The sequence below is a fragment of the Protopterus annectens genome, chromosome 10.part0, assembly GCF_019279795.1.
Source record: "Protopterus annectens isolate FY-2018-M chromosome 10.part0, PAN1.0, whole genome shotgun sequence".
Lineage (NCBI taxonomy): Eukaryota > Metazoa > Chordata > Ceratodontiformes > Protopteridae > Protopterus > Protopterus annectens.
The window spans coordinates 1671144712-1671162076 of NC_056744.1; the positions used below are offsets into that span (position 1 = coordinate 1671144712).

General features: G+C 43.0%; 1 protein-coding gene across 1 annotated transcript in view; it reads right to left on the bottom strand.

Moving 5' to 3' along the window:
- Window positions 1-17365, bottom strand: part of LOC122813884 (zinc finger protein 436-like) — a 201498-nt gene that overhangs the window by 34169 nt on the left and 149964 nt on the right. The gene's annotated exons all lie outside the window — the stretch shown is intronic.

Here is a 17365-nt window from a genome sequence, read left to right on the forward strand (position 1 = left end):
TGTACCCACTTGTCTTGGGTGATATTTAGCCAGGCTTCTGAATACAAAGCGATGCGACCCCCGACTGGCCCCAGAAAAATGCAGTCGGGCTCCACATCAGGAGCCCTGATAAAGCCACCCTCAAAAGGAATCATGGCCTTGCTGGTATTGCAGACCGGCTCTGCCTCTAGGGCAATGTCTACCATTTCCTCCTCCTCTGCCTCTGAAGGAGGATTCACTCTGTGTGTACGGAAAGACCCTCTGGGACTTTTTGAACCACATTTTACCACCCACTTGACCTTTGGGGTATGGTCGAGAGAGAACAGTAAAACGGATTCCCACGGCAAAGACAGTCTTTCCTTCCTGCTCACACCGTGTGAGTGTTTCTTTCACCTTGGGACCAAACAAACAGGAACCATCAAAAGGGGCGCTGGTGAAGGTGGACTTGAACGGCTCTGCAAAATTACACAGGCACATCTAAGAGTGGCGCCTAAGGGCAATTCCTGAACCTGCTGCTCTGCTCGCTCCATCAGCCACATGGGAGATAAGCCGCATGGAGGAGGTAACTACAGAATTTAGGGTGGACAACTGAGCAGAAATCCTATCAGGGACTCCCTCAGGACAAGCACCCTGTATGGAATCTCCTAACTCCTTGAGGAGATCCCTCTGCAACCTCATGAAGTGAGTAAGATAATTCAGAGATCAAAGTGTAAATGCCGCTGAACTAAATACACGCTTCCCAAATCTGTCCATCTGTCAAGACTCCTTGTTTGGCTGATGAACAGAGGAAGAAGTCTCCGACAACTCCTTCTTCATGGCCGCAGTCACGACCATGGCATCTATGGGAACACCCTTAGACAAAAACTCTTTTCCAGGAGGGGCAGACAGAAACTTATTTGGACTCCTGGGGACTGGCTCCAAGGCATCGGGAGTATCCCACACCTTCCGACTAACCAGATCCATTAGTTCATCGAAAGGTGGAGACACCCAAGAGGCAGAGGTTTGAGACCCAAAAGCCTTCAGGTACACCGACTCCTCTTCAGGAGTGACAGTAGGCCAGTCGCACCTCTACTTAAGGATCTCCAGGATGTACACAAAGGAGACATCATCAGAGGATAACTTGAGGGACCCTTCCGACACCTCGAGGTCAGTGTCCGATGTCAAAGACTCATCCTGGGAGTCAATATGCTTCCTCTTGCATACCCTCTTCCGGGGGGGCTCCTCAAAGGGACATTCCGGGGAGGCATCGGAGGAGTGGGGGTCACCAGCCAGTGGCTCCTGAGGCTGTGGGTCTCTGCTCTCTCTGGAGAGAAAAGGTGCTGATACTGAAGTGGGTGACCTGGGGGAAGAGTGCTTGTACAACTGGCAGGGGCTGTAGTTTGAGAGAGCACGCTCCTCATCACCTCGAAAGCCGACCTCTCCGGCTCCGAAGACCTCCCCCGCTCTGAAGAGACAAAGGTTGGCGCCGGAGCCAGAGCTATTGACTCCGAGATAGATGCAGGGTCCGAGCACATCCTGGTGGATGCACCAAGAGGAAGGCTCAGAACCATAGAAGATCGATTCCAACCTTCCCCATTGGTGCCGACAGAAGAGCTTTGGTCCCTGGACACGACGGACAGAGCTGAGCGAGCCGGAGCCAAACTCGGCTCCAATGCAGCAGCAAGGGGGGCCAGAACCGGGAGTTTCTCCACTGGTAACAAGCACTCTGACTCCGAAAGGCCAACAAGGCTCGGAGGAGGAATAACAGATGAGGGCAAAACTGGATCGAGTGGCTCCAGAACCAACTGGGTCGGAGACAACAAAAATTTAGGCAGAGCAGACGACTTCAGGAGTCTCAGTACTACCCTCTTCACATCTTCTTCTGAAAGGCTGCTGGAAGATCTGGAAGATAAAGTAGGGGATCTCGACCTAGGAGGCACTGGAGACTTGATTAGCAAGGAGACCGGTAGGGATTCTATAGACCGGCTCCGAGCAGTAGAGTCAACTGCTATTTACAATGGTTTAGAAGTCAGCACCGAAGCACCTTTGGCCGACTCTGATACCAAGATGCTCTCCTTCAGCTCCGAAGACTGAGGAGTCGAGGAGGCAGACTTTGGTAATTTGGCAGGCGGCTCCGAGACATCAGCAGGTGCTGGAGAAGGCCTTTTTGAAGATTTTGATTTTGACTCCGATCTGGATTTAGTGGACTTGGAGGAAGCCGACGAACTAGATAAAGCTTCCTCAAACACTGGTTTCAAGAGACCCTTGAGTATCAGCTTGTTCTTTCACTCCTGTAAAACTCTAGGAGAGAAAGCAGGACAGAACAAGCATGATTCCTGCAAATGTATGGCTCCCAAGCAGTAGACACAGCTACTGTGGCCATCCATTAACGACATCTTCTGGGAGCATTTCATGCATTTTCTGAACCCAGAGGGTTTATGCTCCTTGCTATCCTTAGACATTGCAGACACACACGCAAAACCAGAGGGGAGATAGGAAGAGAGAGAATAAATGAGGACTAGGTCCTCTAACTAAAACGGGCCTAGCCCTGCAGAAGAGTTACATGAGGACTAGGTCCTCTTAAGTTAAACGGGCCTAGTCCGGTGTAACAGAAACTAGGTCTTCTAACTTAAAAAGACCAAGTATTTAACACAGACACACACAGAGGTTCAGTCACACAGGAAAAAATTTGAGATGTCAAAATACTAATTTTTCTGTAACCTACTAAAAGGCAAAAACTAGCAACAGCAATCCTATAAATATCACCTTAGCGGATCCCCGCCAAAGACAACAAGTTAACATTCAACAGAGACCAAAAGGGTCCGAGCAGTACAAATAAATCAACAGGAGCTCCTGTTGATTAAGAGCTGAAAAAAAACGCCAAAACTAATGCCCTACCTAGGCAAAATGCGCAACGGCGCCTAACTGGCACACAGAATACTAATACTACTACAGTCAAAAAAGTCCACAAGGATAACTTAGGCAAAAGCCTATAAAATAACAACACTAAATATGCAATATCCAATATGAATGTAAAGAATTTGAAAAGGACTTAGCCAGAGCCAAGAGAAGCACATCCGAACTCATCGACGCGGCAAACGAGATCTGGGGATTGCACTGGTGCACCATGGGATACCTGCTTAGCCACGAGCCAAACCGGAAGTCTTCCAGCTTGTAAATCGGCCGAGTTGGAGCCGAGGTTCAGCTCCAAACCCCATATGTAAAAATGAAGGTGAGATTGGACTACCGAACATGTTAACTTTTAATAAATGCAATGGCAGAAAATGAAAAGGCAGAAAGGTATGTGGGATGATGGCGCTCCACTGTTCACAACTCTGTTCTGGTGCTGCTCATTCTTATTTGGGTCCTGTGCTGTGGATTACAAGCATGTAGCATCACATGTAAATTGGGAGAAATGATGCAGATCAAGAGTCTTAGGTCCCTTGTTCATCACAATGACAAGCACGTAGATTTTTAAAAGAATGTGACCTAACTAGATGCAGTGACAGTATTCTTCCTATAAAAGTTAAAAGTTTTACAGTCTTGACCTTCCTGAGAAGTGGAGATTGAACCTCTTTGATCCATCTCCCAGCCCAGTGAGTTTTTTCATATAATTCATCTTGCTTTGCAATTAATTATTCTTGTTTAGTTTTAGTCACAGCCATTTCTTCTGATACTGAACAGTGTCAGGAAAAAGCTAATCTACTTCTTCCAGCATTTTGTTGTTGGAAATGACATAATTCAGTTTTCCACTTAACTTTACCTCCACAGCATATATTATGCAACTATTCTTTTTTATGTGTGAAAAAGTAAAAGCCAATACCAAATGGCTCTGGCTAAGTTTGCAAATGATTGCAAGCTAGGAGCAGTCACTGGGTACTCAAATGAATTAGCAAGCATGAAGGAATGAACGTTTGTCACAAATAATAACTGGTGCTAAAAGCATAGATTGAAACTAAATGCCCAAAAAAAATGCATTACTGTATCCTTTAGAAAGTCATCTACTCAAGAGAACTACCATATTGACAGTACATCCCCAAGAGTTGACCCACTTGTTTGGAATTGGAAACCTATGTGGCAGTGACCTAACCTTTGCTGCAATGTGTCCATTGCTATAAGAAAGTTCTTCTATATTGCACAGCTTAGAAACAAAGGGATTGTGCCTAGATCTAGGGAAGGCATTGTCCTTTTTACTCAGTCCTCATTAGGCCAATCACTGAATATGAATATGAGTCTTAACAAGAAAATGTACTCACCTTGAATAATGCTGATGTCTGTGCAGTTACCGAAACATGGTTCAAAGCCATAGAAAGCACTCTTGGAGTGCATGGTTATAATGCCTTTCAGACATTTTGACCACCCACTGAACATGAAAAAGCAAAAGACAGAGTTGTATCTATCTATCTACTCAGAGGATAAGCACACCTCAAGGCTCGTCAAACAACATGACATGCTTGAGCTACTCCATACCCAACTAGCCACAGGAAAAGTTGTTTATCGCATTATTGCTTGTTACAGGTCCCCCACCATGAACCAGTAACCAGGAAACCCATGCATCATACCTGAAGGTACTAGAGTTACTCACCATCCAGCCCAATACCATACTCATGGGTGATTTGACCTACTCTTCCATTAACTGGGAGGCATGCATAACCACTAACAAGCAGGCCCAAAGATTTCTTGACTTTGTAAATTCAAGTGTCCTTGTGAAGGTAGGCTGCACTCCCACTAGGGGGACAAATATCCTAGATCTGGTAGTCACAGAGAGAGAGAGCACTGCCCCCCCAATGCGATAGCCTCACTGGTAAGATCTGATCACAAGGTGGTCTACATTGAAATAAAGGTAAAACTAATCCCCCCATCTAATCCCAAAAACTTTAAGAACTTCTCTAAAGCAAATTACCCCCTATTAAGGGATGGCATAACTAGTTTCTAGCTCTCTCTCAAATCCAGAAAACACAAAAAACTATGCAGAGGCATACACAAAAGCCCTGTGCCACCATATAAATAACTGCATAGAAACAGCAGTACCAGACTGAAATAACCCAAGTCAAACTGCAAAAATAAGTCACTCTGGTGGCATCCTGGTGTTAATTGGTTGTATAACAAAAGAAAGAAAATTCTATCAAGAAGTAAGCGGGAATGCACACAACAGAGCAAAAACGTCCCTCAGTAGTCTAAATAAGTGAATCAGGGAACTTGTCAAGTCTCAGAAAGCAGACTTTACGGTAAAAAATAGCCTCCACAGCTAAGGAAAACCAAAGGCATTTTTCAGTTATGTCCACAATCTTACAGGCAACACCCAGCAATGTGCAAAATTAGTGAAGATGGCATCACTTATACTCAGCCAGACGATATAGCAAATCTGATGGCTAACAGATATCACTTACTCATCAACCTTAGTTGCTCCTCAAGAAATACCCTCCACCACTCCACCACCAATTATCACCAAACAGCAGGCTGCAACTGTGCTCTCTAAAGCTAAAAACACAGCTTCGATGGGGCCTGGCAACATACCAGGTTGCCTCTTAAACAGCTTATATCACAACTTATCAGGCTCACTAGGATCTCTATTTAACCTGGCCAAGGCATATGACACAATTTGCTACTCAGGTATTATAAATAAACTCTCAAAACTGGGCATAAGTACCTACTGTACATTACCAAATTGATAGTCAATTGGATCACAGATAGGGCACATGGTTAAAGTGGGTGAATCGAAATCCAGAATGAGATCACTTACTAGTGGTCTGCCACAGAGCTCAGTGCTAGGACCACTCCTGTTTGCAATACACTTCTCTGAAGTCAAGGCTAATGTGGAAGGCCTCTAAATGATAACATTTGCTGACGATTGCAAGCTGGGAGGAATCACTGAATCCCCCAACAATGTAGATATCCTTCAGGAAGGTCTAGATCAGACAAATGACTGGTGCCAGGACCACGACCTAAAACTCAAAGCAAAAAATGCATTATCATACCCTTGGGGAAGTCAAATACTCCTGTAAATTACATCATCAATAGCTCACCCGTAAGAGTAGACTCAGAGGTAAGAGATCTATGTGCATAGATAGATAGTAGCCTGAACTTTGACCACTGTGTGTCCACAGTGATGACGAAGTCCTTTTATGTGGCAGACATTTTAAGTAAAGGTCATCCGGAGCCAAGGCAATTATAGTCACACTGTACTCAGCCCTCATTAGACCAATAATTGAGAAAAATGTGCCATATGGTATGTACTTAACTAGCCATTAATAACAGCAGAAGCAACCTCAGAGGTTCCCCACAAAGAAAATATAGGATGTAAGCAACATGTCCTATACAGATAGACCAACTCTGCCTACTAATGACTATTAAGGGGTGACCTATGCCTGAACTACAAGGCAATTACAAATCCAGCCCTGATGGAGTTGATATCCAAAAAACATCCAATATCACACCAAGGTATACCTCCTCAATAAAAGGCAGCAGGAGCCCTAGATATAACTTTTGCACAATTATCAAAAACTTTAAGGTATGCTTTGCTGCTGAAGACATGTCAGAAATAGGTAATATTAAGATAGGCATTAGATTCCACATGTGGAGCTCATAGATAAGAATTCCATATACCAAAGCAGGAGAATAAAAAATTATAATCCCAAATCTGTCTCTGTACTTTCCTCTCTATATACAAAGGTAAGGTTTGGAACGTGACAGTAGCCCATTACCTATCTGCTTTTACGGGGACTGTACGTTGTCAGTCAGGGTTGTTACAGGCAGTATAATATACCTCCTACAAGGCTGGCAATACAGGAGGAATAGGCACAGAATGAGGCAAATCCACTTAAAACATGTTAAAAAAATCCTCAATATAGTAGGAACATCCATTAGTTCCCATAAAGATACCTCATTCATCCTGGTACTAATTTGAGAAAGAAATCACCTCCCAAAGAGGTTGTAAGGAAAGGTTTCCTTCCATGTCAGAGTAGTGGTGCAGCAGTTGACTTTGTCGCCTCACAGCAAGAGGTTCTCTGGTTCGATTCTTGGCTGGGGTGCATTCTGTATGGAGTCTGCATGTCCTCCCTGCATTTGTGTGCGGGTACTCCAGTTTCCTCCCACATTCCAAAGACATGCATCTGTACTGTTTATCTCCGGCCTTCACTGAAAATAGGCTCTGTCCTAGTCGGACTTTCCCGGTCAACAAATGTTAAATAAAAACAAATAAAAAATCTGTAGCATATGAAGACCTGCCCCCATCTATGCAAGATTCTGTTTTTCTGTCTTCCTCAAAAAAAAAAGATTACGACTGACTTGCCTGACAAGTACTGAAGTTTATGTACCTGGATTGACTTTCTGAAACAGCTACTCAGCTAAGATAAGAAAATCAACTTTTCTTACAGATACCATGTCTTCACGTAAACAAAGTTTAACTTTTTTTCTTAATAGATATCTTGTGTGGCTGAACAGAAGAGAAATCTGTGCCCCTTCAATAGGGCTCTTCCCCTAGACACATCCAGTAGTATTACCTAGACAAACTCTGTGTCCCAGTAAATATGGTTCTCCCATGCCCAGATGTGGACAATGGAAACCGCAAGAGAGGACCTGGCTGATCCCCAGTTCATGGTAGCCAAAAGTACTACATCAGAAGAAGCCAGACAGGGGTAAATGCTTGCTGTGAGGAACTACAAATATCTACTGCAGGTTTCACAACTACTGGCTGAGGTGCAGAGTGTGCCTGCAAATGTTGTCAAGAGCTCTCAGGTAAGTTATTGTTTCTTTCTAGCAATTGCAGAAGATGGACCAGCAGGAGAGGGGTAAGTACCCATGCTGTGACTGAGGAGGATGAATCAGATGCAGTTAGGCTCCCTGGAATGAGTCGGTCAGAGGGTAAGTTGTCCAAAGTTTACACAAGCAGCACACTTACACTTACTCATAAAGACAAGGGCCAAAACACTGTAATGCACAAGCAGTACACTAAAATCCTGACATTTCTCCTTAGAAGTAAAAATTACTCTGACAGAAAAAATGGCAAGTAAGTTGGCAAGACAGAACCCACACAGCCTAAAGGCTACTGCAGCAGTGGGAATGATGCAGACTGGCTCTGTCCCAATACCTTTTATCTCCTCTCCATCAGCTATGGTTGGTATGGGTGGCTCTATCCTTACATGCTGCAGAACCCCTAAGGTGACACACCACCTGCTCTTGTTCTTACTTCATATCTACCTGTAACAGGTGTATCCCCAATAAAGAGTGCTGGTTTGTCACTGTGAGAGGACACTGCCACACAGATGGCTAACATTTTGCTGCAGCTATGCACAGGATATGTCTTGTATGCTAATTTCTCAGTCACCTATGTTTTTGCCATACTTACATTGTGTATTGCACTGTCTCATACATCTCTGGGCCCTTTAAGATGATGCTGTGCTCCCCCTTGTCAGCTGTGGCTAAGACCCTTTTGCTGACTGTCACGTGACGTGGCTCTAACTCATGAAGTTACCCTGGTCCTGTTAGGTGGGGTACTGATATAGTGTCATTTGTTACAGGAGTTGTTTCAGTTTGCTTTACAATGCAGATATCTTCATAAGTTTTTGTAGGGGAACGAATGATGTGCAATTTAATCATGTACACGTTGTCTAATCAGGTAATGCTTGTAAACTATCTGTACCATCTTCAAACTGTACTCAAGCAGTAGAAGTTAAATAATTTCCCATGTCATGCCCTCCCAACTATTTACTGCATTTCTATCTGTACCATCTTCAGACTGTACTCATGCAGTAGAAGTTAAATAACTTCCCATGTCACGCCCTCCCAACTATTTACTGCATTTCTATCTGTACCATCTTCAGACTGTACTCATGCAGTAGAAGTTAAATAACTTCCCATGTCATGCCTTTCCAACTATTTACTGCATTTCTATCTGTACCGTCTTCAGACTGTACTCATGCAGTAGAAGTTAAATAACTTCCCATGTCATGCCTTTCCAACTATTTACTGCATTTCTATCTGTCCCGTCTTCAGACTGTACTCATGCAGTAGAAGTTAAATAACTTCCCATGTCATGCCTTTCCAACTATTTACTGCATTTCTATCTGTACCATCTTCAGACTGTACTCATGCAGTAGAAGTTAAATAACTTCCCATGTCACGCCCTCCCAACTATTTACTGCATTTCTATCTGTACCATCTTCAGACTGTACTCATGCAGTAGAAGATAAATAACTTCCCATGTCATGCCCTCCCAACTATTTACTGCATTTCTATCTGTACCATCTTCAGACTGTACTCATGCAGTAGAAGTTAAATAACTTCCCATGTCATGCCCTCGCAACTATTTACTGCATTTCTATCTGTACCGTCTTCAGACTGTACTCATGCAGTAGAAGTTAAATAACTTCCCATGTCATGCCCTCCCAACTATTTACTGCATTTCTATCTGTACCATCTTCAGACTGTACTCATGCAGTAGAAGTTAAATAACTTCCCATGTCACGCCCTCCCAACTATTTACTGCATTTCTATCTGTACCATCTTCAGACTGTACTCATGCAGTAGAAGTTAAATAACTTCCCATGTCACGCCCTCCCAACTATTTACTGCATTTCTATCTGTACCATCTTCAGACTGTACTCATGCAGTAGAAGTTAAATAACTTCCCATGTCACGCCCTCCCAACTATTTACTGCATTTCTATCTGTACCATCTTCAGACTGTACTCATGCAGTAGAAGTTAAATAACTTCCCATGTCATGCCCTCCCAACTATTTACTGCATTTCTATCTGTACCATCTTCAGACTGTACTCATGCAGTAGAAGTTAAATAACTTCCCATGTCACGCCCTCCCAACTATTTACTGCATTTCTATCTGTACCATCTTCAGACTGTACTCATGCAGTAGAAGTTAAATAACTTCCCATGTCATGCCCTCCCAACTATTTACTGCATTTCTATCTGTACCATCTTCAGACTGTACTCATGCAGTAGAAGTTAAATAACTTCCCATGTCACGCCCTCCCAACTATTTACTGCATTTCTATCTGTACCATCTTCAGACTGTACTCATGCAGTAGAAGTTAAATAACTTCCCATGTCATGCCCTCCCAACTATTTACTGCATTTCTATCTGTACCATCTTCAGACTGTACTCATGCAGTAGAAGTTAAATAACTTCCCATGTCATGCCCTCCCAACTATTTACTGCATTGCTATCTGTACCATCTTCAGACTGTACTCATGCAGTAGAAGTTAAATAACTTCCCATGTCATGTCCTCCCAACTATTTACTGCATTTCTATCTGTACCATCTTCAGACTGTACTCATGCAGTAGAAGTTAAATAACTTCCCATGTCATGCCTTCCCAACTATTTACTGCATTTCTATCTGTACCATCTTCAGACTGTACTCATGCAGTAGAAGTTAAATAACTTCCCATGTCATGCCCTCCCAACTATTTACTGCATTTCTATCTGTACCATCTTCAGACTGTACTCATGCAGTAGAAGTTAAATAACTTCCCATGTCATGCCCTCCCAACTATTTACTGCATTTCTATCTGTACCGTCTTCAGACTGTACTCATGCAGTAGAAGTTAAATAACTTCCCATGTCATGCCCTCCCAACTATTTACTGCATTTCTATCTGTACCATCTTCAGACTGTACTCATGCAGTAGAAGTTAAATAACTTCCCATGTCATGCCTTTCCAACTATTTACTGCATTTCTATCTGTACCATCTTCAGACTGTACTCATGCAGTAGAAGTTAAATAACTTCCCATGTCATGCCCTCCCAACTATTTACTGCATTTCTATCTGTACCATCTTCAGACTGTACTCATGCAGTAGAAGTTAAATAACTTCCCATGTCATGCCCTCCCAACTATTTACTGCATTTCTATCTGTACCATCTTCAGACTGTATTCATGCAGTAGAAGTTAAATAACTTCCCATGTCATGCCTCCCAACTATTTACTGCATTTCTATCTGTACCATCTTCAGACTGTACTCATGCAGTAGAAGTTAAATAACTTCCCATGTCATGCCCTCCCAACTATTTACTGCATTTCTATCTGTACCATCTTCAGACTGTACTCATGCAGTAGAAGTTAAATAACTTCCCATGTCATGCCCTCCCAACTATTTACTGCATTTCTATCTGTACCATCTTCAGACTGTACTCATGCAGTAGAAGTTAAATAACTTCCCATGTCATGCCCTCCCAACTATTTACTGCATTCCTATCTGTACCATCTTCAGACTGTACTCATGCAGTAGAAGTTAAATAACTTCCCATGTCATGCCCTCCCAACTATTTACTGCATTTCTATCTGTACCATCTTCAGACTGTACTCATGCAGTAGAAGTTAAATAACTTCCCATGTCATGCCCTCCCAACTATTTACTGCATTTCTATCTGTACCATCTTCAGACTGTACTCATGCAGTAGAAGTTAAATAACTTCCCATGTCATGCCCTCCCAACTATTTACTGCATTTCTATCTGTACCATCTTCAGACTGTACTCATGCAGTAGAAGTTAAATAACTTCCCATGTCATGCCCTCCCAACTATTTACTGCATTTCTATCTGTACCATCTTCAGACTGTACTCATGCAGTAGAAGTTAAATAACTTCCCATGTCATGCCCTCCCAACTATTTACTGCATTTCTATCTGTACCATCTTCAGACTGTACTCATGCAGTAGAAGTTAAATAACTTCCCATGTCATGCCCTCCCAACTATTTACTGCATTTCTATCTGTACCATCTTCAGACTGTACTCATGCAGTAGAAGTTAAATAACTTCCCATGTCATGCCCTCCCAACTATTTACTGCATTTCTATCTGTACCATCTTCAGACTGTACTCATGCAGTAGAAGTTAAATAACTTCCCATGTCATGCCCTCCCAACTATTTACTGCATTTCTATCTGTACCATCTTCAGACTGTACTCATGCAGTAGAAGTTAAATAACTTCCCATGTCATGCCCTCCCAACTATTTACTGCATTTCTATCTGTACCATCTTCAGACTGTACTCATGCAGTAGAAGTTAAATAACTTCCCATGTCATGCCCTCCCAACTATTTACTGCATTTCTATCTGTACCATCTTCAGACTGTACTCATGCAGTAGAAGTTAAATAACTTCCCATGTCATGCCCTCCCAACTATTTACTGCATTTCTATCTGTACCATCTTCAGACTGTACTCATGCAGTAGAAGTTAAATAACTTCCCATGTCACGCCCTCCCAACTATTTACTGCATTTCTATCTGTACCATCTTCAGACTGTACTCATGCAGTAGAAGTTAAATAACTTCCCATGTCATGCCTCCCAACTATTTACTGCATTTCTATCTGTACCATCTTCAGACTGTACTCATGCAGTAGAAGTTAAATAACTTCCCATGTCATGCCCTCCCAACTATTTACTGCATTTCTATCTGTACCATCTTCAGACTGTACTCATGCAGTAGAAGTTAAATAACTTCCCATGTCATGCCTTTCCAACTATTTACTGCATTTCTATCTGTACCATCTTCAGACTGTACTCATGCAGTAGAAGTTAAATAACTTCCCATGTCATGCCCTCCCAACTATTTACTGCATTTCTATCTGTACCATCTTCAGACTGTACTCATGCAGTAGAAGTTAAATAACTTCCCATGTCATGCCCTCCCAACTATTTACTGCATTTCTATCTGTACCATCTTCAGACTGTACTCATGCAGTAGAAGTTAAATAACTTCCCATGTCACGCCCTCCCAACTATTTACTGCATTTCTATCTGTACCATCTTCAGACTGTACTCATGCAGTAGAAGTTAAATAACTTCCCATGTCATGCCCTCCCAACTATTTACTGCATTTCTATCTGTACCGTCTTCAGACTGTACTCATGCAGTAGAAGTTAAATAACTTCCCATGTCATGCCTTCCCAACTATTTACTGCATTTCTATCTGTACCATCTTCAGACTGTACTCATGCAGTAGAAGTTAAATAACTTCCCATGTCATGCCCTCCCAACTATTTACTGCATTTCTATCTGTACCATCTTCAGACTGTACTCATGCAGTAGAAGTTAAATAACTTCCCATGTCATGCCTCCCAACTATTTACTGCATTTCTATCTGTACCATCTTCAGACTGTACTCATGCAGTAGAAGTTAAATAACTTCCCATGTCATGCCCTCCCAACTATTTACTGCATTTCTATCTGTACCATCTTCAGACTGTACTCATGCAGTAGAAGTTAAATAACTTCCCATGTCATGCCTTTCCAACTATTTACTGCATTTCTATCTGTACCATCTTCAGACTGTACTCATGCAGTAGAAGTTAAATAACTTCCCATGTCACGCCCTCCCAACTATTTACTGCATTTCTATCTGTACCATCTTCAGACTGTACTCATGCAGTAGAAGTTAAATAACTTCCCATGTCATGCCCTCCCAACTATTTACTGCATTTCTATCTGTACCGTCTTCAGACTGTACTCATGCAGTAGAAGTTAAATAACTTCCCATGTCATGCCTTTCCAACTATTTACTGCATTTCTATCTGTACCGTCTTCAGACTGTACTCATGCAGTAGAAGTTAAATAACTTCCCATGTCATGCCCTCCCAACTATTTACTGCATTTCTATCTGTACCGTCTTCAGACTGTACTCATGCAGTAGAAGTTAAATAACTTCCCATGTCACGCCCTCCCAACTATTTACTGCATTTCTATCTGTACCATCTTCAGACTGTACTCATGCAGTAGAAGTTAAATAACTTCCCATGTCATGCCTTTCCAACTATTTACTGCATTTCTATCTGTACCGTCTTCAGACTGTACTCATGCAGTAGAAGTTAAATAACTTCCCATGTCATGCCCTCGCAACTATTTACTGCATTTATATATCATTACAATGCATTCCATTACTGTGGGTTTCTGTACTATCCTGTTTTTGGACAGTTTCATATCTGGAAATGGTAAAATACTGGTATGGATTCTCAGGTAACTATATAACATACAAATAAATTATAACTACCATGAGGTAGGTGCAACACAACAGGACAGCAGGTGGGGCTAGTGACATCACTCCAAAACAGGAGGCACCTTTAGCAGGATGGAGTGGTAGTTGTAACTGTACATCTTACAAAGGAAGTGCTACTTGGATTGCTATGAAGAACAGATAAGGATAGTGCAGATACGGATGACAATATAGATTAGTGTTTAATTTTAAAAAGTTGTAAATATGCCATATCTTTCAATACTTCCCCAATTTCATATCATAGGTTCATAGGTTCATACTAGGCTATCTGCCCTAGGGCATTTATAAGCCTAGCCAGAATGTGTTTGGCTTTCGCCACCCATTTTAAATTTATTTTGCTATGCCCTTTTTCGAGGTTAGTATACTGTGCCTCTGTCTAACAGTGACACAGAAGTGATACCCGGTGTAAACCTACGATCTCCCATCCACTCATCAAGATTCCTCTTGAAGAGAGTCAATGAGGGACTCCGCCTACCCTGGACTGGGATTTTATTCCAGAGTGAAGGGAGCCTCTGGGTTATGAATCTGTCCCTCCAGCATGTCCTATTTATTTCAGTGCTGAGGTTCAAGTCTCTCGAGCGCATAGCTTGATGGGATTTGGATTTTCTGAGGTGCAACATGTCCATTAATTCCGGGTTGGACATGGCTTTATACGTCAGGCACAGATTGCCTCTGAACAGGTGGTATGCCACTGAGTAGAGCTGGAGTTTCTTTAACTGGGCAGCATATGGCAATCTGTTTGAGCCCTTTGATCCTCTTGGTGAGGTACTTTTGGGGTCTTTCCAGTTGCTGCAGGTGTCTGGTAAGGTACATCCCAAAAGGGGCATTGTACTCAATTATGGGCCTGACGAGGGATGAGTAAAGAGGCACGATGACCTCCCCTGATCTAGATGAGAATCCCTTCATGATTAGGTGGGCTATATAAAATGTTTTTCTAACCACTTTGGCCACGTGGTTGTCAAATGAGAGATTGCTATCAACTTGGGTCCCCAGGTCCCTAATTACTTCTTCTGTACTTAATGGATTACCACCTATGTGGTAATTTGTGGGCACTTTGTTTTTGCCAAAGGGTATGACTATACACTTTTTGTCATTTAGCTTGAGGCCATGGCTCTGGCACCAGTTGTCTGTTTCTATGAGGCCCTTTTGGAGGATGCTTGTGTCGGCTGGAGAGTCGATTATGGCGCCCAGTTTGCAGTCATCTGTGAACTTGGTCAGCCACAGTCCTTCCGTGTTGGCCTGTACCTCCGAGAAATATATACCGAACAAGTGAGGTCCCAGGACTGAGCCTTGTGGGACACCACTTGTAACTGGTTTGGAGTCTGACATGGCTCCAGCAATTCTAACCATGTGGGTTCTGTCCTTGAGCCAGTTTGCAATCCATCTAGTGCCATAGGGGTTTATATTTAAGCTGGTGAGCTTATCTATAATGCCCGAGTGGGGTACTGTATCGAAGGCTTTTGCGAGGTCCTGGTAGGCTGTATGGACCACCTTCCCTCGTCAATGGCCTTGGTGACTGTTTCAAAGAAATCAACCAGGTTTAAGAGGCAGGATCTGCCCTTAACAAAAACGAACTGGGTAGGATCCAGTGTCTGTAGGTTCCCAATATCTTTATTTATGAGGCCCATGATGATCTTTTACATAGATTTGCAGACCAAGCTAGTCAGGCTTATGGGGCGATAGTTTCCAGGATCCGTTGAGGCACCACCTTTATGGAGAGGGACCACTGTTGCTGTACGCCACTCTTTGGGCACATATCCTGTAGTAAGGCTGAGATTGAACAGTAGTTTTATGTTTGGGTTGAGCTCTTCTTGGAGTTCATGTAGGACGCAGCCCGGGACACCGTCTGGTCCCATTGATGATGTGTTTTTTGCTTTGGAGAGGGTGGCTCTTACCTGAGCATCTGAGATGTCAGGGGGCCAGCACTCTGCTGGGATAGATAGTTGCCCTTTTGGTGGGAAGGGGGGGGGGAGTTTGCACTGAACCTGTCAGCTAGGATGTTGGCAATGTCTGTGGGTTCAGTGTATTTTTTGTCATTTTGGACTAATTCTGAGCATATCTGGGAATTACCACCCAGGTTCCTAACATAACTAAAGAAAGCCTTGTGATTATCCTTAGTGTCCTGTGCAATTTTTCTCTCGAAGCTGGCCTTAGACAATTTTATGAGTGCCCGTAGTTTTTTGCTAATACTGATCAGTGATGCCTTCCCTTTTTGGGATTTTGCTCTATCATTTAGTAGCTTCCTCCTTCTATTGTATAGTTTGTTTATGGCTGGGGTCCACCAGACAGGGTGTCTGCCTTTGGAGGATTGGGTCTCGGTTTTATTTGGGATCGCATGATCCATGCATTCCTGAAGGTGTTCATAGAATGCGTTTATAAAGGATTCTGCGGTCTGGGCCGTATTTTCCACAGGCCCAGGGGCTTTGAAGGATTCCACCTGGTTTTGAGGAGTGTGAAATTTGCTTTAGAGAAGTTTTTCACTGTGGTTTTCTGGGCAGGGGGTGGGTCGGGATGTGAATATCCAGTGAGATTAGTTTATGGTCTGATCTTACCAGTGAGGGATACACTTCTGGTCTGGAGCATGGAGTCCCCATGTTGGTGATGATCAGGTCCAGTATGTATTCCCCTCTTGTGGGAGTGGTAACAAGTTGTTCCATAGCATTTGAGTTTATAAATTCTAGGAACCTTTGGGCTAGGGTGTTGGAGCTAGAGTAATGCTCCCAGTCTATGTTTGGGTAGTTGAAGTCGCCCAATATAATGGTGTTTGGAGAGACCTTCATATTTTCCAGTGTTCTCAGAAAGGCCGAGTGGGGTTCCTGGGTTTGGGAGGGTGGTCTGTAGCAGGCTATAAACTGGAAGGCAGTTTTACCCACTGTTAGTTGCACATGGATAGTCTCTGATGCTTCGTGCTTTGCCACCAACCTGGAGGTGTGGGTATCTTTGATGAATATCGATACTCCCCCTCCTTTGTGGTTCGGTCCAAGTTTTGGGGCCAAAAAGCATGGTATGAGGTATAACCTGGTAGTGCTGGGGTGCTCTCGGGAGACCTGAACCAGGTTTCTGTTACTGCACAGATATCGATGTTCTCCATGCTAAGGAGAGTTTCGAGTGCGTGCATCTTGAGGTTTAGACTTCTGGCATTGAGTAGCATTACTCTTAGTTTCTTATCCCTTGTGATACCTATGGAGGTGGGTTTGTCTTTTGAGCCTTGCCTAAAAAAGGCACTATGGGGGTAGCAAGAGCAATCTAAAGTCTCCTTGGTATCTGCAAAATGGTCCACAAAAGTATAGCAGGCCAAATACTGATGATAAACAATTAGTATGAAACAAAATAAATGTATGATACCACCCAAGAAAAGTCAGTGATGGATCATAATATGTATTCCCTGGAGTCA